The sequence below is a fragment of the Helianthus annuus genome, chromosome 7, assembly GCF_002127325.2.
Source record: "Helianthus annuus cultivar XRQ/B chromosome 7, HanXRQr2.0-SUNRISE, whole genome shotgun sequence".
Lineage (NCBI taxonomy): Eukaryota > Viridiplantae > Streptophyta > Magnoliopsida > Asterales > Asteraceae > Helianthus > Helianthus annuus.
The window spans coordinates 67477537-67505488 of NC_035439.2; positions in this window are offsets into that span (position 1 = coordinate 67477537).

The window sequence follows — 27952 nt, forward strand, 5'->3', positions numbered from 1 at the left end:
CCTTTTCATAGCTTAGAAATAGGCTTTGAGGTGTTTGGTGCGCACAAATAAACTTATTTGATCAAGAGGGACTAAAAGCGTCAAAGAGTGCATAAGTTTGCATTTTCGCGCGTATCTTACATTCTGAATATATCCGGTCATCCAAAAATTTATGTAATCATTAAAATATTTTATTTTAGTGATTGGCATGATAAAATTCCATTCATCGCGTAATTTGGATCGTTTTTTGCGTTCGTTCGTGTTTCTCGTAATTAACCGAATAACATGATCGTACGGCCAAACGAACCGACATCCGACATATTTTTGAGCATGTTTCATGTCCCCTATACTTAGGCATCATTGTAGAGCCTTGAAAATGGCTTAACGGGCCTTAAACGCATCAAAAATGGCCTTAAAAGCATGCAGGGACTGAAACTGCAATTTATGAAACTTGTTTGCTAAACAGACATTTCAGGCGGGCCGCGTAAGCCCTCCTTGACTCTTACGCGGGCCGTGTAAACATGTCAGACCTGTAAAAATATTTCCCCAGCTGTTTACAGCCTGTTCCAGCAGTTTTTGTGAGTTGCAAATCGTATTTCAAGCTTCCTATGGGCTATTTTGGGAGCCCATGGTATTCCAAAACCATGGGTGCATGTGTACGGCTCAGATCGAAGCACATTTCTCGATAAACGATCTTAACGGTGGACCGAATCCTATAAATACCTCACCCATTTTCATTTCATTTCACACCTTGATCTGATTTCTCTAAGTTGAGGGATAAAATCCTTCATACCTGAGAATATCTAGATCAAACCTCCATTTCTTGGACCCTTTGTAAGTTTCTTTCGTGCTTTTATTGCGTTTTTCAAGCATAAAAGTCAAACTGCGTTTGACTTTCAGCATTGACCAGTTTATGGTCAACACGAAGTTCGTTTGAACTTCGCAACGTGAGCGTAATCACGGTGGTCGTAGTCCCTTGTGACTATACCTACTGATTACCACGTTGATTAGGTGTAGTGACGAGTCATAGTTTCGGTCAAAATATGCGTCTATGCGTATTTTGCAACCAAACTATTTTTGGGTATCAAAACCGTTTGTTTTGATATCATACTTGTTTTCTAACTTCGTTAAACATGTTTTAACATGTTTAACTCGTCACTTTTAGGATAGTGCTTATATATGGTCGTAAGATAAGCGGTCTAAACAACCGCTTAGACTTTCGAACCCGACCCGTTTGGTCGATCGTCAGGATCCGACCAAACATATAATGTGACCATAGTTGTATAGGGAATAACCTCCAAGGTTATACCTTATGGTCACTTCGTTTAGTTAAGGCATATAATACTTTTCATAGGACTAGTTAGGCGTCTCGAACGCGCTTTCGCACGAACGATGCGTTAAAGTGGCGTAAGCTACCTTAATGGGTCGTAATGGGTCGTAAGCACTTAGGATAGGTTTCGATTTAGAATGTATGCTTTGTTAAACCATATCACATGAGTTCCAACACTCATTTGGTTTACAAGACCTCATTCTACCCAAATCCTCCGATTTAGGTGTCGATTTCCCTAACATAGTATCTGTTACCCTAGGAACCGCTTCAACACTTGAACCCTTGGTCTTTTGAGCTTTGTTATACTCTTTGAACCGGGACTATACGCAACCCCAGGTGAGTACATAGTTCCCCTCTTTTACCGTTTTCAAATGTTTTGGGGTGATTCATATGTGTAATCGATCAGTTTTCAAAATGTATGGCATATGTGTGTTCACTAAGTGCTTTTATGTGTATTATTCCGATTATGCAAATGTAATGTTTTATCCTTGAGTGATCTACCTATCTTCATAGTTAGATTCAGGTAGGATATTTGAAGTACAGTCTTAGACCTTCCTATCTTCATAGTAAGATTTTTATGAAGTACTTTACAACTCGATGGTTGGTTTTTGTGTAGATTGTTGGTGATTTAGATAACGAAACTGACAATGCCGAAAAATATGGATGTTACACGAATATTTTATTCTACGGAGTTTGGGCTACGATATCGGGTCTCGTAGGAATTACGGGCCACTTACACATGAGATGGGCTTGTGGGCCCTGGGCCCAAGCCCAAAACCGACAAGCCTAAACCTGCACATAATACATTAGAATCCTAGCAAGATCTTGCAAAATCTTATAAAAATCTGCTCAAAATCTCAACAAGATCCATACGAGATCTACAAAATCTAAACAAGATTTATAAAATCCTATTAAGATCTCTACAATCTTTACAAAATCTATGCAAAAGAGTTTTATCTCAAACCCACAAGACTAAAACAAGTGTATAAAAGGGGTCATGCCCTTGTTCTCTTAATTGTGCAGACACAAATAAACCAAACACAAACAACAACACAAAACCTCCCTCTTCTTCCTCACAAAGAAACCCTAACCAACATAAATACACACACAACTCCCATCTCCCTGTCTCTGCTCTCTGTCATTTCCGATGACCGGAGGTACACCGGCCGACGCTCCGGCAACGTGTCAATCACACACTCAATCACCTTCTCGATCCCTCTCTCACTCAAGAAAATACCCCAGCCGCACCCTTGATCTCTCACCCGACGAGCATCTAACCGAAGACCAGCAACAATGACGAAGAGCCCTGCGGTGGTTCGGTTCTTCAGGCCAGACACCCCCTCCCCCAACCGGATGAACGACCCACCACCACCGTCGTCTGTGGCGGCGTGGTGACGAGAGAGAGGGACGACGAAAACAGGAGACGGAAGGAGTGAGAGATGGCGGAATAAGCGACGTCGGCCACCCTCTCACGGTGGCGAGACGACTGTTGGTGTCACACCCTGGCTTTGCGGAAGCGTGGTTAATTTGGTGTGACTTCTTAATACCATAGCTTAACCATAACAAGCTATATGAATTTAAAAACCATGCAAGATCATCCATTAATTTAGGTTCGAAAAGTAAAATACCATAACATTGTCTCAGCGGAAACACATCCTAACAACATAAACAGTGTTCAACAAACACAAACATCATCATGACATAAACACAGTTTAAGGACTGTGACTTATCCAGGAAAGAGTCACATCCCCTAAACCCGGATGATCTCATAACTAGTGCAGCGGGAAAACGTGTCATACCGCGCCAGATCCTTTAATTCCCTGAAATACATGTAAGTTGAAAAATCAACAATAATGTTGAGCGAGTTCATGTGTAAGTGAGTAAATAAACCTTTGTAAGTATAAAAATCCTGGTATGTAGCAAATAAGGAAAAAGAGATCACCAATGGTTTGCAAGGCTATTGATATGTGTGAAATGCAAGTAGGAAGGCTCAAACCTAGCAGATTTATGCGTTGGGTACAAAGTCACCCCGAGGTCCGTTATGCTGGGCCTGGGGCTGGGCTCGCTACACCCAGATAGATCTACCGCTCCTGCCCCTCGGTCCTATCCTGAGGATTAATGACCTCAAGTTTCCGCCTACCCATTCACATGATCTAAGTAATAACCCTCCTTACGCTAACCATACCATGTAAGAAATATTCGTAATCATAGTAACATGTATTTCACCCCTGCAGTTTAGAAAACTGAAAACAGTTAAGAGAAAAGGGGGACATGAACTCACTGCGGTGCGTCTCTACCAAGTATGTCTCCAAGTCAAGCAGCTGTGCAACGACCTACAAGTTCTAACTCTATTAGACGGACGGCCGTGCCTTAGCTTTATGGTTTAAGTTTTGGGAAATAGTTAGACAACTATTTCGTGTTTACATTCAGTGCATACTTGGTAATTATTTTCCTTCCCAATGATGGGGGATTTAATACATGTGTGTTCGAAATATATTATTAAGTTTCACTTAAAATATATCTTATTTCTAACTTCAAAATATAAATATTTTTCTCAAAAATATTATATTTTTATTTAACATAATTTTCCCAAAATAATACTTTAACAAAAATACGCGTTCGTAATTATTTCCGTAAAATGCGTAAGTTACGTTTTAACGATCGAGTGGTAATAATAATTACCGGTGTAACTTATATGTTTATCGTGAAAGCGTTCGTATTATTTTGGATTCGTTAACGTTCGATAATATTATTTTTACCCTAAAATAATATTTATACACTTCACGAAATAATTGACAAGTGACGTTGTGAAAAAATATATTTACAAATTTTATATTTATCACGTTTAATTTTGTGAAAATCCCACCTCCGATATTTTGTAAATAAAGTCGTGACGAAACTTATATTTTGAAAAAATGTCAAAAAGTATTTCTAACACTTATGGTGAAAATAATTCTAAGTGTTAGGTTTTTGAAAAATTTCGCCAGAGTTTCCTCTATAACTGGAGGTGGCCACGCTTTCAAGCGTATCATTTTCTTTTATAAATCAAATCAACAATTTTCTTACTCAATCAAAACAATATTCAACGCATCAACTAGTCCATAAACATGTAAATCGCAAAAATCACATGAACTTGTAGTTTTCTAAAATTATGGTGCAAGTCCCATCACTTTTAGCGGATCTTTATATAAGGCAATCCGATCTCGTAAAAACCTTGCTTTTAAAGAAATCCCGTCTTTACATCTTCTTGTAAATTTTACAAAAAAAAATTGTTATTTTGTCGAAACTTTGTGCTACACAAGTGTTCACACACTTGTGTTTTCTAAAAATCATTCTTGTTAGTGTAAGATCCGTCTTTAGAAAACATGATTTCTTTGACACTCGGTCCTTTGAAAATACCACTTGTAGATCCGTAGATCTACTAGTTTTAAACACTATTTTGTAAGTAAAATCACTTTTACACAAGTTCATGATTCGTGTGTGGTAGAGTTTCATCCTTTAACCCTTGTTACTTCCATAACAACCTTATGTCATGATCTATGATCATCACCAATCCGGGTTAAATGATGATCCGAGCTACCACAACATAGATCGGGTCCAAATAACCACACAAATCAAACACTACAAGATTTACACAACAAACGAGCTTTTAACCATCAATATTAGTGTTTTTAGTAGACTTTTGTGTGTCATCTTGTAATATTACGAGTTTTAACCGTTACAAGTCATATTAACCATCTTAAAATAGTCCGAGAAGGTGTTTTAAGCAACTTACTACTAGCTCGAGGCTAGGGAAGAATCTAGGCGCAAAATGAGAGGATAAAAGCAATAGAGTGAGGTCCTTTAAGCTCCGAATGCACCAAGCCTCCTTATACGGGATCCTTGACACTTGTGTGAGCTTGGAATGTGAAGATCAAAATCGAAAATATGATGGATGGATATAGGGGATCTCGGCCGAGAGCCTTGAGAGAGAGAGGGAGTGTTCTTGTGTGATGTTGTGGAGTGTAAAGAATGATGTGCAAACTCTAATTACTTATAGGCAAAAGTTAGATTATGATCCAAAGGTCTTTATGTTACTTAGATATTAAACACCCTTAATTAAAATAATCAAGATTGTACAAAGTATGTCCCCAAGGGGACCGAATTTGGTCCGGGGGGGGGGGTAATCTAGTTCAAATCCAACCATTAGTTAGTTAATAGTTAGGTTAGTCAGGTTAGTTAAGTGCTTAACCCGGTTAGTTGTGCGTTGTGCTTTATGGCGGGTGTTAGGGTATTCAGGGACCCTAACTGGCTCAGAAAAAGACAAATAGTGTTAATGGCAATATTTTCATGTTCCCGGTAAAGTCCGGTTGTTCGGTTGCTTTTAAGTGTCGTTATTACCATTTTTAGTGACACAACTTATTCCTGACACTTTGGAAAGTGTCTAGTAATATTTTTCTCATGTTTTTGCACTTTATTAGTTAGCTAAAAGCTGAATTGTTGATTAAAGTGCTGAGTTTTGTGCATGGTGTACGTCTTAGGCACATCCAGTCATTATAACTTATTCCTAGAGACGCAGTTCTACAACCCTTGTATCCCTACACTCACTATTGGGTGTTGTAAATATTTCTGGCTCATACAGGCCTTAGAGGCAATATCTGCCTGATGCTGGCTTTATCAGCATGTTCAATAGGTTATCCGTTCATAGTGCTACTGTGCTTTTATGCATCATGTTTGTCACTAAGGTTCAGCATGTAAATAATGTAGTGACAGTAAGTAGAGTATGATGCAAGTATGTACATGTATCAACATTCAAGTAGCATTTTATCCACAATTTCAGGTAAGCACAGTAATTAAGCAGTAATTAATTATTAATTAAGTCGTACGGATACCTGGTTTAGTGAGGGTTGTCACATTCTCCCCCCGTTAGAAAATTTTCGTTCCGAAATTTTAAGTTCTGCTTCTAGTCGCAGGGTTCTTGGGAAATAAGTGGGGGTATTTTTCTTTCATCCGGTCCTCACGCTCCCAGGTGTATTTAGGACCATGTCTGGCATTCCAACGAACTTTGACGAGCTTGACACTGCTCCGGCGGGTCTTGTTCACTTTCGAATCCGTAACCTCAACAGGTTCTTCAACGAAGTGGAGCGTGTCGTCAACATGAATTTCGTCGGTAGGAATGACAACGGTATCTTGCGTTGGACTCTTCCTCAAATTTGATACGTGGAACGTATCGTGGACACCATTCAGTTCAGCAGGTAAGTCCAGCTTGTACGCTACGAGTCCAATTCTTTCCAAGATTCTGAACGGACCAATATACCGCGGGTTCAACTTCCCACGCTTCCCAAAGCGTGCCACACCCTTCCAGGGTGATACCTTCAACAAAACCATATCTCCTACCTCAAACTCTAGAGGTTTCCTTTTTCTATCCGCGTAGGCTTTCTGACGGTCACGAGCCGCACTGATGTGATCTCGGATCTGTGCAATCTTATCTGTGGTTTCCTGGACCACATCAGGACCAACCAACTGTCTATCACCTGCGTCAGACCAACAAAGCGGTGATCTGCACTTGCGCCCATATAAAGCTTCGAATGGCGCGGCACCAATACTGGCGTGGTAGCTGTTGTTGTATGAAAATTCAACCAAAGGCAAGTGCTTATCCCAGCTACCGCCCAAATCCATAACACACGCTCTCAGCATGTCTCCCAAAGTCCGTATCGTCAGATTCAATTGCGAGCCAAAAGCTTCTTGGAAGGATTGCCAGATCCTTGATATGAACCTTCCGTCTCTATCATAGATGATCGAGAGAGGTACTCCATGGCGTGTAACAATTTCTCTCATGTAAATTTCGGCCAACTTGCTCATATTATCCTTCTCTCTGATAGGTAAGAAGTGCGCTGACTTCGTTAATCGATCCACTATCACCCAAAGAGTGTCATGGCCTTTTGGCGTTCTTGGCAACTTCGTAATAAAATCCATGGAGATTTATTCCCACTTCCACTTGGGAATTTCCGGTTGTTGCAGAAGTCCCGAGGGCTTCTGGTATTCCGCTTTCACCTTAGCGCAAGTTAAACACTTGCTCACATAGACAGCAACATCGCCTTTCATCCTAGGCCACCAGTAGTAATCCTTAACATCTTGGTACATCTTATCCGCTCCAGGGTGGATAGAGTACCGCGATTTGTGACCTTCATCGAAAATAACTTTCCGTAAACCTCCAAACAAAGGAACCCAAATCCTTTTTCTCAAAACATAACGTTCCTTCCTCGTTTGGCACTAATTGCTTCTCCATCCCACGGAGATATTCCTCTTCAAGGTTTCTTTACTTAAGAGCTTCTTTTTGCGCGGCACGAATGCGCAAGGAAAGATCGGTCTGAATAATCATTTCTAAAGCCCTAACCCTTATGGGCTTGATTCTCTCTTTTCGACTTAGGGTATCGGCGACCACATTCGCCTTCCCTGGATGATACTTTATCTCGCAGTCGTAGTCATTCAACAGCTCAACCCATCGTCTTTGTCTCATATTCAGCTCCTTCTGGTTGAATATGTGTTGTAGGCTCTTGTGATCTGTAAAAATTGTACACTTTGTACCATAAAGGTAGTGTCTCCAGATCTTTAAAGCAAAAACCACTACGCCAAGTTCCAAATCATGTGTGGTATAGTTCTTTTCATGTACCTTCAGTTGACGCGATGCGTAAGCAATAACCTTTTGGCGTTGCATCAACACACAACCCAATCCTTGATGTGAGGCGTCACAGTATACCACGAAATCATCTGTACCTTCCGGTAGTGCTAAGATTGGCACGTTGCAGAGCTTATCCTTCAATATCCGGAACGCCTCTTCCTGTTTGATTCCCCAATCAAACTTCTTATCTTTCTGCGTGAGGAGCATCAATGGTTGAGCGATTTTTGAGAAATCCTCAATGAATCTCCGATAATAGCCAGCCAAACCCAAGAATTGTTGAATCTCGGTTGGCGTCTTTGGCGTTTCCCAATTCTTAATCGCTTCGATCTTGGTTGGATCCACGTGGATTCCATCTCCATTTACCACGTGCCCAAGGAATTGCACTTCTCGTAGCCAAAACTCGCACTTAGAGAACTTGGCGTACAACTGTTCTTTCTTCAGTAGCTCCAAAATAGCTCTTAGGTGTTGTTCGTGCTCAGCCTTCGTTTTTGAATAGATCAAGATGTCATCGATAAACACAATCACGAACTTATCCAAGTACGGCTTGCAAACTCTATTCATCAAATCCATGAACACTGCAGGTGCGTTTGTTAACCCAAACGGCATCACTAGGAACTCGTAGTGTCCATAACGAGTTCTGAAGGCTGTCTTCGGGATACTCTCCTCTTGTATCCTTAACTGATGGTATCCAGATCGAAGATCGATCTTTGAATAAAAGCTTGAACCTTGCAGTTGGTCAAACAGATCATCAATCCTTGGCAGAGGGTATCTATTCTTGATTGTCAGCTTATTCAACTCCCGGTAGTCGATACACATTCGAAGACTACCGTCCTTCTTCTTGACAAACAAAACTGGAGCTCCCCAAGGCGAGAAGCTTGGTCGGATAAATCCCTTGTCTAACAACTCTTGAAGTTGTGTCGACAGTTCTTGCATTTCAGACGGAGCAAGTCTATAGGGTGCCTTAGCCACAGGTGCGGCGCCTGGAACTAAATCGATGCGAAACTCTACTTGCCTCTAAGGCGGCAATCCAGGCAAGTCCTCTGGGAAGACTTCTGGATATTCCCTCACGACAGGGATGTCTTCGATCTTCGGTTCTTCAGCTTTCTTATCCACAATGTGTGCCAGAAAGGCAGCACATCCCTTCTGTAACACTTTCGCGCTTTCAAGCAGCTGATAATCCTCAAAGGCGTCTCACGCTTCTCTCCATGAACCACAATTGTTTCACCATCTTCGGTTGGGATACGAACAACCTTTTCATGACAAACTATCTCAGCCTTGTTGCCTGATAACCAATCCATTCCTACTACCACGTCAAAGCTTCCCAACTGGACTGGTAGTAGATCCAGAGCAAACTCACGCTCTCCCAATTCGATCACACAGCCTCTGATAACTTCATTGGCTTCTACCAACTTTCCATTAGCCAATTCGATTGAGTATGGAACATCTAATTTACTAGCGGCTAAACCAAGCATATTCTTAAACTCTAACGACACGAAGCTATAATCGGCGCCAGTATCAAATAAAACGGATGCATAGCGTTGGTTTACAGGGAACGTACCAATAACAACATTGGGATCCTGGCGTGCTTCCCTTGCTTCAATATTAAACACTCTTCCACGGGCTTGGTTCAACTCGGGGCAGTTCCTTTTGTAGTGCCCAAGATCACCACAGTTGAAGCATCCGGATCTCTGCCCGTTTCCACCAGCTTGATTATTCCTCTGATTACGATTCACAGCACCCGCTTGATTAGCATTGTTGCCTCGGTTTCCATTACCTCCATTGTTTCCTTGTGGGCGATTTCCATTTCCGCCCCGGTTGGTGTTTCTGTTTCCAAAACCTCCTTGGCCTCCCTGGCCAACAGTGGCCCAACAAGAGTCCTTCAAGTGGCCAGATTTCCCACAAGCTTCACATACTTTCAACCCACAACGGCCAGAATGGTGGCGCTGGCAGGTATTACACTTGGGCTGGGTGCCCATGTATCATTTTCCTTTCTTTCCGCTACCAGCTGTAACCTGAGCTGGCGTGCTTGATTCCCCTTTCTTAACCACACCGCTAGTGCCTTGTTTGAAGTTCGAAAACTTCCGCTTGTTACCTCCTGATGACTCCTCATGTGTCTCTTTCTTCTTTGGCTCAGCTTCATCAAACTTGTTCAGGCGAATAGCTTCCTCTGTGAGAGCCACGCTCAAATCAATCGCCTCAGTAATAGTCGCAGGCTTGGCGGAGGTCACCATGCTTATGATTTGAGGAGCTAATCCCCAAATAAAACGTTCAATCCTTTTGAACTCTGGAGTGACCATGTAGGGTACCACATGCGATAAGTCATGAAACCTCTGAACGTATTCCGCGATCTTTGGACCTTCCATATTTAAATGCCAGAACTCTGTTTCCAATCTTTGGATTTCAGCGCGGGAACATTACTTTTTGCGCATAAGTTCCTTCAGTTTGGTCCAGGTCAGCGCGTAGGCAGCAGCTTCACCAAGTGTCTGTACTTGCAAATTCCACCAAGATAGGGCTCCATCCAAGAATAGCCCAGAGATATAGGTGACTTGCTGGTCTAGTGCGCATTTGCTCATGCGAAGAACAGATTCAGTTTTCTCTGCCCAACAAACAAAGGCGACAGCACCTCCTGTGCCATCAAAGTTGACTGGCTTGCAGTCTAGAAACTGCTTATAGGTGCACCCATGAGGTGGGTTGTTGTTGTTGCCAGTATTGCCTGAGTTGCTTCCACTAGTCCCTCCTTGAGAGGCGGCGTATTGTGCGATGGCAGCAGCGATGATTTGCTGGAGTTCTGCCTCATTGGTAGGCATTTGCGGTTGTTGACGTCTCGGCGGCATCTTCTAAAGATGTGTTTACGTTGGTCAGGCCATAGTAAAGCGTATGTATATAATGATAGTAATGGTACATAACATCTCATGTTATCAATATATCATTCACATATCATCTCATGTCACAAAAATATAAATAATCAATCAAGCATCAAATATGATGAGAATACTGCGATTGCCATATATCGAGACCACATAGTAAGTGTACAAGTACATCACAGTGTCATACAACATCAGTCGATTAAGGGCTACATCACCCTAGTCCAAAAACTATCTCAAATCAGTGTCAATACATCAAATACATGTCAACAAAAGTCAGAATCATAATGTAGTCTCCAAAAATGATGTGCAGTCAAAAGCAATCGCCGTCTTCTCACCAACGTCTACCCATACGGTACTGATGAGCTCTACACAGATGGCGGTGGAGGAGGGGGAAAGTGAGTGTAAAACAAACGACGCAACTGGAGCCAGTCCTCCTCCATGGCTCTCTAGGTACGCAAGAAAGAAGCAACCTGCTGCTCTAATGCAAAGAGGCGTGCAGCATAATCCGGTGGTAAAGGTCGAGAGGGCTGCAAAGGAGTGTGGGTCTGACCCTGGCACTAACACGGCGGCGGCTGAGCTCTCTCAAGCTCCTGAATACGCCGTGTGTGTGCCTCGTGCTGGGCGACAAAAGACATCAAAACATCCTCAATGGAGTACCCCATGTGGAAGGGATGGTAAGGGTCGGTCGGTGGCATGAAAGGTGTTGACGACCAAAGGAATGGCTCACTGGTGGGATGAAAAGGTGCCACATAAAATGGAGAAACAGGGGGTAAAACAGGTGAAAACTGAGGCATGAAGGTAACAGACGTCGGCACATGCCCAAAGGGATGGGCCAAAGAACCCTCTCCAGGTCGGGCGGGAGGTGTAAACTGAGGAACTGGAAAAGAGAAATCAACGTGTCGTGCATCAGTGGTATGAGGGGGAATAGGTGGAACCTCATCATCAGCAAGAATCCACCCGTGCTGGGCGTGCTCATCTCGTGGGTCCATGTGGGTCGCGAATAGTGCATGCTCGGGCTCTAATGGAACGGGATCAGGTGGGGGAGCAACAAGAGGGTCAACAGGTGCATTAGCAATAAGTGGGGGATCAACGTGATCAGCAGCAATGTCATGATCGCCCTCCAACAACGGAGCATCCACATGGTGATCATCAGCAGGTGGGCCAGCAATCACAGGCTCAATAGGCATGCCAACATGAACGGGGTCATGCTCAAGCACAGGGTCTAGAGCGGCTGCCTGCTCAGGGGCGATGGCAGGCTCGGGATCATCAAAAGTGATCTCAAAGTCAAACTCAGGGTCGATGGGGTCAACTGGGTCAGCTGGGTCGACTGGATCCTCCATAGGCCGATCCATAGGTATAAACTCTATATCCTGATCTGGGACGAATCCTGGGGGAAAGATAGGATCGGAATCCTCCACATCATCGTGGTCGAAAGCAAAGCTAGGAATAGGGGCAGCAGAGGATGCCTGGTCAGGATCTGAACTGTCACACTGTGACAACACGTAATTCGAACCTACTTTGTGTAACGATACGTGCTTATGTGAACTATTATGATTATTAAACGTTATGATGTTGTGTTTTGTGTAATGTAATGTATGTATGTATATAGTGGCCCAAACGCACAATATGATCCGATCGCACAACGCTTAATTGAACGCACAAGGCCATTTGGGCCACACCCTTGTAATCGGACCTTAAGGGCAGCCCATGTGTGGGTTCGGCCCATTCCCTCTTATGCGCATACAAGCAATCACCCTTAGGGTTTGTTTTCTCTTTTGGTTACAACAACACAACACACAGAAACTCTAGTGCTCTCCTCTCTCTCTAAGCCGGTGGCCATCACTTTCCTTTCCCTCGAAGACCTTTTCCCGAATCGGATCACCTTCTATCAATCGGTTAGTGTTTGATTATTCGTAGATAATGATTTGATTGTATATGATTATGTGTTAGAATTCATGAGTAGGGATGTTTGCATGTTAATCGGATGTCTTGCAATATGTTGTTCGGATTCTTGTTAAGTTGATTTTAAACCGAATGTTTGTTGAATCGGTGATATGCCTATGTTAATCGGATGATATGTCATTGTTCCGGGTATTAGATTTGGTCGGCTTTGAGATTGTTAAGTTATAGGGTTGATCCGATTGATTGTTGATTAGTATGTTGTTGTTCATGAATGGTTTGATTAGGGTTCATGAGAAACCGGTTGTTATATGCTTGTTTGATCGATAATAGGCAAACTGTTAGTTGTTAATTGATGGTATGCAAGTATGGAAACCTAGTAATTGATTGGCAAGATTAATGATTGTAACCGATTGGCAAGAAATCCGGACTGATCGCACAAGACCAGAGTCGCACAAGATCAGATCATGCAAGATCTGACCCGAACGCACAAGCTCTCTGGTCGCACAAGTTATTCTGAATCGCACAAGTTTGATACCAACACATAAGGCACAAGGTACAATTAGTTATTGCATGATCGCACAAGACTGTGCCAATCGTACAAGTCTTGGGCCACACTCAGATGATAACCAGTTGATGTTAATGGGCCGGACAGCCCAAGGCCTCACTCGCACAAGGCTTATCAGTCGCACAAGGTTAACCAGATCGCACAAGGTTAACCAGATCGCACAAGATTGTTATTTGTTTACTGTTGTTGGGCCGAGTATATCTGTTTGGGGCCAGGCTAGTTCTAATCGCACAAGAATTCCACGTTTAAATAAATTGGACTGTTGTTATGATGGGGTGACTATCTTTGGGCTTAGACTTTTAAATCGCACAAGTTGAAGATGTTATTTGACTGTTAAGTGTTGCCATGATCTATACGTGTTGTAACGTGTTAACTATGTGTAACCGTACGTGCTTTACTTGAACCAAACCTGACTTGTATGGTAACCCTATTAGGACGTGGTTGACCACCCTTAATTCAAGAACCTTTTTGTGTATCTTACCGAGCAAACCAAGGTGAGTTCATTGCATTTCTCAAGCATGCGTCCCGGTGGTTTGGGACAACTAGTAAACATTTGGAAGGGAAACTTTGGGTAAACAATTAAATCGGTTTTGGTTATTGAACATGGAATCTATCATCATCGGATTGCCTGTAGGGCAATGGGGTAATTAGTTGATAGCGCTATTAGGTGGGAAACCTCACACCGGGTCGTAAGGACGGGCGTGGACTAATTATCTGGGCATCGTTACCAATGCTTGGTTAGGAGCATTGGGGTTGTTAAGGGGCACACTCCCCGGATACATATGGGCACACTCCCTAGGGTATCTAGCATGAGCAACCTCGTGTCGCAACGTTGAATCGCATTAACATACATCTGGTAACAAAACACGTTAACAAAACTTTGAACTCACCAGCGTCGTCTGACACACTTGTCTGCATGCTTGTAGGTCGTTAACATTTGGAACATGGACTTGCTATCTGGGAGTGCTGGAGTGGTCATGGATCGAGGCTCTTGGATTAACTTACATTTGATACATTGGTTTTAAGTATTATTATGAAACAGTTGCTAAATGATTTATTACATGCTTTCGCTATACAACATTTTGAGAATTGATATCATGTTTGACATTTTTCTAGTGGTAATTAATGGTATGTTTTATTTAAGTATTTACCATTGGTTCAATGTGATTGGTGGCTCGAACTCTGATGCGTAACACGCCTCGCAGGGTTTCCGCAGGTGGAATTTTGGGAGTGTTACAGTTTGGTATCAGAGCCACTGGTTATAGTGAACTAGGTTTTAAAACGTTTTGTAAAACCAGACTATAACCGAACACCTTCGAAAATCGATCATGACACTCAGCTCCAGATTGCAAGGTTCGTCTCTCTCTCACTTTATACATTACTTGCTTAGCAGTCACACACTCACAACATATATGAAATGAAACATTAAACACCATAGTGACTTGATAGTGTGACACTACTCTTCGACTCATGTGAATCATAGACTGTGATACCATCCGTTGTGTTGTTTGAACGGGGGAAACTTTGAGCGCAAGCTAAGAGGCACTGAGATAAGCATGCAAATTGCCTTATTATTTGGGGTGCACACTTAATAATAACGCGGGGTGCATGCAAGTCCCAGTGAGGCTTATCGAGCGTTAGAAGGGTTCTGCCTTACTATGTGTGAACTTGGTAGTACGTAGATATCAGTATGATACTTGACTCCCATCTCGTTTGATTCCTAAATCGGTTCATCTCCATATATAGAATCATGAGTGGACGAGGACATGGACGTGGCAACATCAACATGACTCAGGCTGAGTTGACTGACCTAATCAACACCCGTGTGGCTGAGGCTTTATCAGCCTATCAAGCTGGTACGGAATGTACCAAGTACTCTTTACTCTTATATCGCGTGCACGTCTTTTCACCTCTATAATGTGCTTCCTTTCATCCTTTAGGTCAGCAAGTGCAACCTCAACCCAACCAGCCTGCGTGTACGTTCAAAATGTTTATGGACTGTAAGCCACAGACCTTCACCGGAACTGAAGGGGCTGTGGGGCTTCTGAGATGGTTTGAGAAAGCAGAGTCCGTGTTTGCAATCTGTAACTGTCCCGCTGGGGACAGGGTGAAATACGCTGTAGGTACCCTGGCGGATGGTGCCCTAACATGGTGGAACGCCCAAGTTCAGTTGTTGGGCCTCGAAGCAGCGAATGCCATAACTTGGGATGACTTCAAGGAACGGATCAGGGAGGAGTATTGTCCTCGAGATGAGATCCAGAAGCTGGAAAACGAATACTATGACTTGAAGATGGTAGGCTCTGAGGTCGAAGCTTATGTGAAACGATCGTATGAATTGGCTGATATGTGCCCGAACTTGTCGCGGCCCATGCCACGGAGGATTGAGTTGTTTATCAAGGGGCTGCCTCCACGTGTAAAGAGCTTGGTTACTGCAGCGAATCTGAATGATTTGACACAGATTGTTCGATTGACCCACAAGATTGTGGATCAAGAGGTAGAGAGTAACTCGTTACCGCCGCGTGTTTCGGCCACTACTGCTGCTGCACCCACTGCCACTGTGTCCGCTAATGATAACAAGCGGAAGTGGAATGACTACGACAAAGCATCCAGTGCTGGTCAGACTCAGAAAAGGCCAGAGAATAACAGCAACCGTAGCATCAGCCAGTCGTCTTTCGTCAATCCAGGCCAAGGGAGTGGCCAAAGCCAGGGTTCGTATGCAGGGAGGAAGCCACGGTGTAACAAGTGTGGCTATCATCATTTTGGGCTGTGTGGTCGGATGTGTAACAGGTGTGGTAAGTCGGGCCATGAGTCCAGGGATTGTAGGGCCTCCCAGCCCAAACACCAGCAGCAACAGAACCAGCAAAACTAGAGACAACAGGGACAACCACCCCAGCAGAACCAGGGTTTCAGGAAGGGGTGCTATCAGTGTGGTGACGAGGGCCACTTTAAGCGGGATTGCCCTCAGCTAAACCAGAACGCTAACGACAATAACCGCCCGAATAATAACAATGATGGGAACAACAACAACAACAACGGCAACAATGGGGGAAATAGTGCTCGAGGCAGAGTGTTCCAGCTTGGAGCAGGGGATGCCAGGAATGACGGCAACGTTGTAACTGGTACGTTTCCTGTTAACAATCGTATTGCTTCTGTATTATTTGATTCGGGTGCCGATTGGAGTTATGTGTCCCTAGAGTTTAGTCGACGATTAGGCATAACCCCAACACCTTTAGAAGTTAAACAAGTAGTAGAACTAGCAGATGGTAAGACGATAGAAGCTTCGAATGTCCTTTTCGGGTGCAAACTAGATCTCATGGGTCAGGTGTTTGATATTAACCTCCTTCCCGTTACACTCGGTAGTTTTGACATAGTGGTAGGCATGGATTGGTTGTCTAAGCACCAAGCAGAAATTTTGTGTAAGGAGAAGATTGTGCGTATTCCTCTCCCTGATGGGGAGTCATTATTAGTTCAAGGGCATCGTAGTGGGACGATGGTTGGTATTATCTCGGCCATGCGTGCACAGCAATATCTACAAAAGGGGTATCCTGCAATGTTAGCGTTAGTTACCAACGCTCAGTCTGAAGAGAGTAAGATCGAGGATCTACCAGTGGTGCGAGAATTCGCTGATGTGTTCCCAGAGGAGCTACCAAGGTTACCTCCTCATCGTCAAGTAGAATTCCAGATTGATCTTGTGCCGGGAGCGGCTCCGATTGCTCGAGCTCCTTACCGGCTAGCACCTGGAGAGTTGCAGGAGCTGTCTAATTAGCTGCAAGAATTGTTGGATAGGGGTTTCATTCGACCCAGTTCTTCGCCTTGGGGAGCCCCAGTTTTGTTTGTGAAGAAGAAAGACGGGTCATTCCGTATGTGTATCGATTATCGAGAGCTCAACAAGGTAACCATTAAGTACCGCTATCCGTTACCACGCATTGACGACTTGTTTGACCAGCTGCAAGGGTCAAGTTTCTATTCAAAGATCGACTTAAGATCAGGTTATCATCAGGTGCGGGTCAGGGAGGAAGATGTTCCCAAGACGGCTTTTCGAACACGCTACGGACACTATGAGTTTTTGGTCATGCCGTTTGGATTGGCTAATGCACCAGCGGTTTTCATAGATCTCATGAACCGCGTATGTAAGCCATATCTCGACGAGTTTGTTATAGTGTTTATTGACGACATCTTGGTTTATTCAAAGAACAAGGAGGATCACGAGCGCCACCTACGTCTCATCTTGGAACTGTTGAGAAGAGAACAGCTGTACGTGAAGTTTTCTAAGTGCGACTTTTGGATTCGAGAAGTACACTTCCTTGGCCACGTTGTTAATGAAAAAGGGATACATGTGGATCCTGCAAAAGTAGATGCGGTTAAGAATTGGGCGGCACCAAAGACTCCCTCTGAGGTGCGACAATTTCTTGGTCTCGCCGGATATTATCGAAGGTTCATTAAAGATTTCTCGAAAATCGCGCAACCCCTCACCTCGCTGACACAGAAGAACACGGCGTACTCTTGGAGAACGAAGCAGGAAGAGGCTTTCCAAGTTCTAAAACAGAAACTTTGCAGTGCACCAATCTTGTCTCTACTAGAAGGCACCGAAGATTTTGTGGTATATTGTGACGCGTCGATTCAGGGTCTCGGTTGTGTGTTAATGCAACGCGAGAAGGTGATAGCCTATGCCTCGCGGCAGTTGAAGATTCATTAGAAAAACTACACGACACACGACTTGGAGTTAGGAGTGGTGGTATTTGCGTTGAAGATCTGGAGGCACTATCTGTACGGTACCAAATGCACCATCTACACCGACCATAGGAGTCTTCAGCATATCTTCGACCAGAAAGAATTGAATATGCGACAACGACGATGGGTGGAATTATTGAACGATTATGAATATGCCATCAAGTATCATCCGGGCAAGGCGAACGTTGTAGCTGACGCCCTCAGCAGAAAGGATAATGCACCTAGGCGTGTACGAGCATTGCAACTCACGATTCAGTCCAATCTTCCTTCCCAGATACGAGATGCTCAGCTAGAAGCATTGAAGCCAGAGAACGTCCGAGCTGAAGCTTTACGTGGCTCAAGGCAACGACTAGAACGAAAGGGAGACGGTGCTTACTACGTAACCGGACGCATTTGGGTCCCATTCTATGGCAACTTACGAGAACTTGTAATGGAAGAGGCACATAAGTCACGTTACTCCGTACATCCTGGATCAGATAAGATGTACCACGACCTGAAAACTACGTACTGGTGGCCTAGCATGAAAGCTCACATAGCAACCTACGTCAGCAAATGTTTGACTTGTGCTAAAGTCAAAGCGGAACATCAAAAGCCCTCAGGTCTACTGCAGCAACCAGAAATACCCACATGGAAGTGGGAACAGATTGCCATGGATTTTGTAACAGGACTACCCAGAACTCAGGCTGGAAAAGATACCATTTGGGTAATTGTTGATCGCCTCACGAAATCAGCACATTTTCTGGCAATCAAAGAAACAGACAAGTTTTCGCAATTGGCAGCAATCTACCTTAAGGAAGTAGTTTCTAGGCATGGGGTGCCAACTTCTATCATCTCAGATCGAGATCCACGTTTCACTTCTGATCTTTGGCAATCAATGCATAAGTCGTTCGGTTCACGACTCGACATGAGTACCGCTTATCACCCGCAGACTGATGGTCAAAGCGAGCGCACCATCCAGACACTTGAAGATATGCTTCGGGCATGCGTACTCGATTTTGGGAAAGGGTGGGAGAAACACTTGCCGTTGATAGAATTCTCCTACAACAACAGCTACCACACTAGTATAAAGGCAGCTCCGTTCGAAGCACTGTATGGACGGAAATGCCGTTCACCCCTCTGTTGGCTTGAGGTGGGTGATAGTCAGATCACAGGTCCTGAGCTTGTGCTTGAAACATCGGAAAACATTGTGCAGATTCGAAACCGTATGGCAGCAGCTCGCGATCGCCAGAAAAGCTACGCTGACCAGCGTAGTAAACCATTGGAATTCGAAGTCGATGACCGCGTCATGTTAAAGGTCTCACCCTGGAAGGGTGTGGTGCGTTTTGGGAAACGTGGCAAACTAAACCCTCGTTATGTAGGACCATTTAAGATTCTGGAACGAATTGGAAAGGTGGCCTACAGGTTGGAATTACCTGCTGAGTTGGGTAATGTCCATGATGTGTTTCACGTATCGCAGTTAAAGAAGTGTTTGGCCGATGAAACACTGGTTGTACCATTCCAAGAGCTGAAAATAGACGACAAGTTGCAGTTTGTCGAAGAACCAATTGAGATTATGGATCGGGAAGTTAAAGTTCGTAAACACAGCCGTATACCGATTGTGAGAGTTCGTTGGAACTCAAGACGTGGCCCAGAGTTCACGTGGGAACGCGAGGATCAGATGGAACTTAAGTATCCACATTTGTTCCCCAAAGACAAGACAAAACCCACCAAACCTAATGTTGATGCAACTAGTGAATTTCGGGACGAAATTCCCATTCAAGTTGGGGAGGATGTGACACCCCAGGAAAACCAGTGAACGATATAACTTACCTAGCTTTCTCAGTGAGGGCGTACCAAATTTCGGGACGAAATTTCGTTTTAGTTGGGGATACTGTGACAACACGTAATTCGAACCTACTTTGTGTAACGATACGTGCTTATGTGAACTATTATGATTATTAAACGTTATGATGTTGTGTTTTGTGTATTGTAATGTATGTATGTATATAGTGGCCCAAACGCACAATATGATCCGATCGCACAACGCTTAATTGAACGCACAAGGCCATTTGGGCCACACCCTTGTAATCGGACCTTAAGGGCAGCCCATGTGTGGGTTCGGCCCATTCCCTCTTATGCGCATACAAGCAATCACCCTTAGGGTTTGTTTTCTCTTTTGGTTACAACAACACAACACACACAAACTCTAGTGCTCTCCTCTCTCTCTAAGCCGGTGGCCATCACTTTCCTTTCCCTCGAAGACCTTTTCCCGAATCGGATCACCTTCTATCAATCGGTTAGTGTTTGATTATTCGTAGATGATGATTTGATTGTATATGATTATGTGTTAGAATTCATGAGTAGGGATGTTTGCATGTTAATCGGATGTCTTGCAATATGTTGTTCGGATTCTTGTTAAGTTGATTTTAAACCGAATGTTTGTTGAATCGGCTATATGCCTATGTTAATCGGATGATATGTCATTGTTCCGGGTATTAGAATTGGTCGGCTTTGAGATTATTAAGTTATAGGGTTGATCCGATTGATTGTTGATTAGTATGTTGTTATTCATGAATGGTTTGATTAGGGTACATGAGAAACCGGTTGTTATATGCTTGTTTGATCGATAATAAGCAAACTGTTAGTTGTTAATTGATGGTATGCAAGTATGGAAACCTAGTAATTGATTGGCAAGATTAATGATTGTAACCGATTGGCAAGAAATCCGGAATTTGTAACTGATCGCACAAGACCAGAGTCGCACAAGATCAGATCATGCAAGATCTGACCCGAACGCACAAGCTCTCTGGTCGCACAAGTTATTCTGAATCGCACAAGTTTGATACCAACACATAAGGCACAGGGTACAATTAGTTATTGCATGATCGCACAAGACTGTGCCAATCGTACAAGTCTTGGGCCACACTCAGATGATAACCAGTTGATGTTAATGGGCCGGACAGCCCAAGGCCTCACTCGCACAAGGCTTATCAGTCGCACAAGGTTAACCAGATCGCACAAGGTTAACCAGATCGCACAAGATTGTTATTTGTTTACTGTTGTTGGGCCGAGTATATCTGTTTGGGGCCAGGCTAGTTCTAATCGCACAAGAATTCCACGTTTAAATAAATTGGACTGTTGTTATGATGGGCTGACTATCTTTGGGCTTAGACTTTTAAATCGCACAAGTTGAAGATGTTATTTGACTGTTAAATGTTGCCATGATCTATACGTGTTGTAACGTGTTAACTATGTGTAACCGTACGTGCTTTACTTGAACCAAACCTGACTTGTATGGTAACCCTGTTAGGACGTGGTTGACCACCCTTAATTCAAGAACCTTTTTGTGTATCTTACCGAGCAAACCAAGGTGAGTTCATTGCATTTCTCAAGCATGCGTCCGGTGGTTTGGGACAAATAATAAACATTTGGAAGGGATACTTTGGGTAAACAATTAAATCGGTTTTGGTTATTGAACATGGAATCTATCATCATCGGATTGCCTGTAGGGCAATGGGGTAATTAGTTGATAGCGCTATTAGGTGGGAAACCTCACACCGGGTCGTAAGGACGGGCGTGGACTAATTATCTGGGCATCGTTACCAATGCTTGGTTAGGAGTATTGGGGTTGTTAAGGGGCACACTCCCCGGATACATATGGGCACACTCCCTAGGGTATCTAGCATGAGCAACCTCGTATCGCAACGTTGAATCGCATTAACATACATCTGGTAACAAAACACGTTAACAAAACTTTGAACTCACCAGCGTCGTCTGACACACTTGTCTGCATGCTTGTAGGTCGTTAACATTTGGGACATGGACTTGCTATCTGGGAGTGCTGGAGTGGTCATGGATCGAGGCTCTTGGATTAACTTACATTTGATACATTGGTTTTAAGTATTATTATGAAACAGTTGCTAAACGATTTATTACATGCTTCCGCTATACAACATTTTGAGAATTGATATCATGTTTGACATTTTTCTATTGGTAATTAATGGTATGTTTTATTTAAGTATTTACCATTGGTTCAATGTGATTGGTGGCTCGAACTCTGATGCGTAACACGCCTCGCGGGGTTTCCGCAGGTGGAATTTTGGGGGTGTTACACACACCCCCAAAATCCACACGCGGAGTATCACCGCCTTGGGAGCGTGACTGACCAGAATCAAGCCACCAATCATATCGAACACAACATTTAATAATAAAAGTAGATAATGTAATTCATCATGACATGATTGATGTTCAAAACCAAACTTTGTTTAAGTAGCGGAAGCATGTAAGTAAACCCAACATAAATAATAATGTATGAAATGTCATAAGTGTTTAATTAAGCATTCAAGATCCATGCCCACAACGACCTGCTCCTCCCTGTGCAAGATCCATATATCTAACGACCTGCAAGGCATGTAACAGAGGATCAACAACTAGTTGAGCGAGTTCACAGTGTAAAGTTCAGTAATTGTAACAGTATGAGTAGTATTATGTTCGTTCGTTAAGTAGTGTATCGTATTAGTTTTCCATCGCGGGCCTCTAGGCATGTATGCGAAGATTTGGGTAAATACTCCCAAATATCCTAGACTATGTATATTTGTATCGCGGCCACCCTGGCATTACTTGCGAAGTTTTAGTATCTTTAGTTCGCGGCCTTCCCAAGGCATGTGTGCGAATGATTAGTCCTAATATCGCAGCCAACCCCTGGCGTGTGTGCGAAGATCGGTTCAAATGGGTATACAAGTCTAGCCGTATCTTATCTTTACTCTTCCTCTCCCGAGGACCATATCATTAACTTCGGTTAACTAAGTATGTACGAATAAATTATTCAATCCCATTCCCACCCTGGGAACCCCATGCCTTGGCTGTGTGAACTCACCTTGGTTTGCTCGGTATGCTATGCTCTAGGGTTTATCAAATGTCTAAGTCCGTTACACACGACCTAGGATATGTTGCACATGATACGATGTAAGTGTTTGCATCAAATTAGGGTTTACAAATCCTTGATATTCGAGTAACTGTGCTTTGTGTGTTTATTGTGTACATGATGATATCACATAGAATGTTCACGCATGCAAGATCATACAGTTGCATTCAGTATCATACGATCATATATAGAATCATACGTCACGTAAACAGTTAATCGTTTTCACGTAATTCATGCGTCGCGTCTTGAACTTCACAGTTTAGTCTAACGTGAATATTAACCTAATGGCCACCGTTAACATACTTAACATATTAACATCGTTAATGAGCTTAACAATTTAACAGAGTTTGACTTCAATTTCATTATTCATTCCTTAACAGATCAACATGCTTTTATCATACAACTTAGCTTCGATTTAAATTACACACAAGTAGGACAGGGCCATGCTCTTCTTAAAACTCAGACAAGTGTGTGTGGGGGGCTTCCCCTGTTTACAAGTCGGAATAGATCATTGGGGGTGGGGTTAAAAACTCGGACAACTTAGATGGGGGATCACAAAGGTCGGACATGGGGGTTTCTCATGAAACTCGGACCCCTCATGAGTTAAAGGTCGGATAAGGGTGAGGGGGGGTAAAACTCGGACCATGAGGCTCCCCCTTAAAAGGTCGGACCTCCAAAACCATGTAACAAAGTCGGACTAGAGGGGCTACCCCCAAAACTCGGACAAGGTGCTTGTGTTTATAAAAATTCGGACAAGGGTATAGCATGTGCAAAAAGTCGGACCTCACAATCCAATTACAAAACTCGGACATCAGGAACTTTTAAAAGTCGGACCATTGCATCATACAAAAGTCGGATCCTTGTTCATTCTGAAAATCGGAGTAAGCCTTTAACCAAAACTCGGATCCTTGTTCATTATGAAAGTCGGACATGAGCATCAAAAATCAAAACTCAGACTATAACAATCATACATACGAATGTTCAAGTTCAATTTGTGATTGCAACAGTTACGTACAACATTCAACAGTTACGTTCTCTCATATCACAACTAAGAAACCCTAATTACATACCTGTATAGTAGTAATCAAATCAACAGTTAACAATTCTTACATATTACGATTCTAAATTATCAAGCAATCGATTGTACGACTAATCACATCATTATCACAATAATCAGAATCAATCAAAGCACAGAACCATCATATGAAAGCTAGGGTTTTCATGAACACATAATCAAGAATTGATACAATCAACCAATCAATTAGGGTTTACAAGTATCACAATAATCAATAAACAATTACCTTGAATGATTCTAGAGAGAATGTGGAAACAAAAGTGATGAATGTCTTGCCAATGATGATGGTGATGATTGCCAGAGAATGTGAAGTACGTGCTTTGGTTTCTTGTGTGAGGTTTAGTGAAGGATTAGGGTTAAGTATCATATAAGTTTCACTAATAACTCTACACACCCTTAATTATTATATTTTACAATAGTACACCATCTCAACAGTTTCACAGTTTCACCACCAAGTTTATGCATTTGACAAGTCTATCACAATTAACACATAACCATGCATAATCACAAAATACACTTCATTGTATTAAAACGTTACAGTTCCATAGCCAATTATTTGTGCAAATAAACAACTAAACAATAAATGAACGTGCAATAAATGCGAAATAGAAATCTTGGAAATTCGAGTTGTCACATTATCCCCAACTTGAAAGAAATTTCGTCCCGAAATTTAGCATGCGGTTACTGAGGAAGCTAGGTAAGTTGTATCGTTTAATGGTTTTCCTGGGGTGTCACATCATCCCCCCGTTGATTTGGAATTTCGTCCCGAAATTCCACAGTAGTAGCTTCAGTCTCAGTAGTGGTTGCATTGGTTCCGAATAACTGGGGGTACTTTTCTGTCATCTGGTCTTTGCATTCCCAGGTGTAATCTGGGCCACGTTTTGAGTTCCAACGAACTCGGACAAGAGGGATTCTCTTGTGTTTGAGGACCTTAACATCCCGGTCCGTGATTTCTACAGGTTCCTCGACGAAGTGCAACTGCTTGTCGATAGTGAGCTCTTTCAATGGAATTATGAGGTTCTCATCTGACAGACACTTCTTCAGATTCGACACATGGAATACGTTGTGAACTGCCCCGAGTTCAGCTGGTAGGTTTAGTCTGTAGGCTACCTTGCCTATTCTTTTAGTGATTTCGAATGGTCCAACATACCGTGGATTGAGCTTGCCTCGTTTACCGAATCGAACCACACCCTTCCAGGGTGAGACTTTGAGTAGCACTCGATCCCCAACTTGGAATTCGAGCGGTTTTCTGCATTTATCAGCATAGCTTTTCTGGCGATCACGAGCTGCCGCCATGCGTTGTCGTATTTGTGCTATTCGTTCAGTAGCGTCAACTACCATTTCTGGACCTGTAATCTGACTATCCCCCACCTCTGCCCAACAGAGAGGTGACCGGCATTTACGCCCGTACAATGCCTCGAATGGTGCGGCTTGTATGCTGGTGTGGTAACTGTTATTGTACGAAAACTCCACTAACGGGAGGTGCTTTTCCCAGCTGTTGCCGAAATCGATAACACACGCCCGAAGCCTGTCTTCTAGAGCTTGGATCGTGTGCTCAGACTGCCGATCCGTCTGAGGGTGATAAGCTGTACTCATGTCTAATCGAGAGCCAAAAGCTTTGTGCATCGCTTGCCATAGCTCTGACGTGAATCGTGCATCCCGATCCGAAATGATGGAGGTGGGCACCCCGTGCCTCGAAACAACTTCTTTAAGATAAACGTCTGCGAGGGTGGAGAACTTATCCATTTCCTTAATAGCCAGGAAGTGTGCAGACTTGGTGAGTCGATCCACGATCACCCATATAGTATCATTCCCACGCTGAGATCTGGGTAGGCCTGTAACAAAATCCATGGAAATTTATTCCCATTTCCATTGCGGTATCCTGGGTTGCTGAAGTAGGCCTGAGGGTTTCTGGTACTCTGTCTTGACCCTTGCACAAGTCAAACACTTGCCGACGTAAGTTGCTATGTGGGCCTTCATGCTAGGCCACCAGTATGTAGTTCTGATGTTGTGATACATTTTATCCGAACCTGGATGTACCGAGTAGCGAGACTTGTGAGCTTCATCCATCACAAGTTCTCGTAAACCGCCACAAAGTGGGACCCAAATACGTCCTGTTACATAGTAGGCGCCGTCTTCCTTTTGTTCTAATCGTTGCCTTGAGCCACGTAAAGCTTCAGCTTTGACGTTTTCGGGCTTTAATGCTTCCATCTGAGCAGTTCATATTTGTGCAGGAAGACTGGACTGAATAGTGAGCTGCAAGGCTCGTACGCGTCTAGGTAGAGTGTTCTTTCGACTGATGTCACACCCCTAATTTCCACGTGTCACCGGTGGGCCCGGTGGGGAGTATAGTGACGTAGTTGGCATCATCATAGACAACAACACAATATAATAATGCACAGCGGAAGCAAAGATAGATTCATTTCAACTTTAATAAAAATGTAATATTAAATATCACTGATAGTTGAAACGGATCCACAGGCGGATCAAAATAAAATAAGATATTGTTCAACAGTTTTATTGTCGTCCAAGCTTGCGAGACTTATTGTGGACGCTCTAGAAGACAGCCAGCCTATTACGTGTAGTACCTGCACTTAACCTTTTGGGAAAATACGTCAGTTTACACTGGTAAATACAATTTAACTGACTCATTTTGAAAATGATTGAAAATTGATTTAAATGCACATGGCATAAAATATTTTTATAACTTGGGATAATTATGCAATATAATCTTGTAAGGGATTTACATGTTACTCCGCGTTCAGTAGCCCGATCCGTAGACCGGGTTAAAGATTAATAGACACACCACAATATAGAGTTATACACTGACGGGTGTACGCCTACACCCCGTGCTCAGGTCGTGGCCATCTCGTAAGATGATGCCAAGGATATCCGGGACATGGTCATTAACCCCCCAAAGGCTTCAAGTAATAAAACACCTTCGAAACAAGGTCATCTCAATAAATTTAACCACTATTCGATTAAAGAATTCAATGCCGGACCAAGCGGTATATTATATACCGTACCCCAAGCCCGTATAGGGAAAATAAGTTAAAAGTATTTACCTGGGTAAGTATGAATCATAATTAGCAAGTGGAGGTAGCTTTTACTGGGTCTCCTATTCTGGAACAAAGGTTTATAATAACCTCTTAGATTCCTAACGGGTCTTTATTTAAGCCTAAGCTTAGACCGGTTAGTTTTTAGGACGATAAGGTTCATGCGCACGATTAAGCGAAGACCGGATAGAATGTGATTTAGACCCGACAAGTTTGGATACTTGTATAATATGGGTATGCTAAACACATTCTGGATTTTGAGACAAAAATGATAATGTTTGACCCGTTTCGGTCAATCTATGCAAACTAGTTACATAAACCGAACCGAACGCTAAAAGAGCGTTACGGGTAACCACAAGAGTCATATGCAAGTTCCCTGAGATATTATGCTTTAAATATGTTATAATATCAGTAAGATAACTTCTATTTTGCCTCATACGGATTTAAACTCAATTTACGCCTCATAAGGGCATTTTGGTCATTTAAAAGATTATAAAAGAGTTAAATTGGAAATCTGAGTTACAGGTCTGATTTATTCAGTAAATATACTTAATTTGACATATTATATCAGTAGGGTATGACCCATATACAAAACTTATCATTTAAAACCAAACTATGCACCTTAGGGGTATTTTGGTAATTTCATAAGGGCTTAAACGGTTAAAACTGGAAAACTGAGTTTAAAAACTTTTACTTACTGTTATTATATAAAAATATGCTAAATACATCAGTAGGTATAATCCTTATTTGTTTAATATGGTTATAGTACTTGCTATGCGTTAAAAACGCTTAAAAAGGCGATTTAGAGCCGTTTCCGGGTTTTCAAAAGAAAGCTGATATTTTTATATTTACAGAATGCTCAAAATAATTTATTTATCAAATA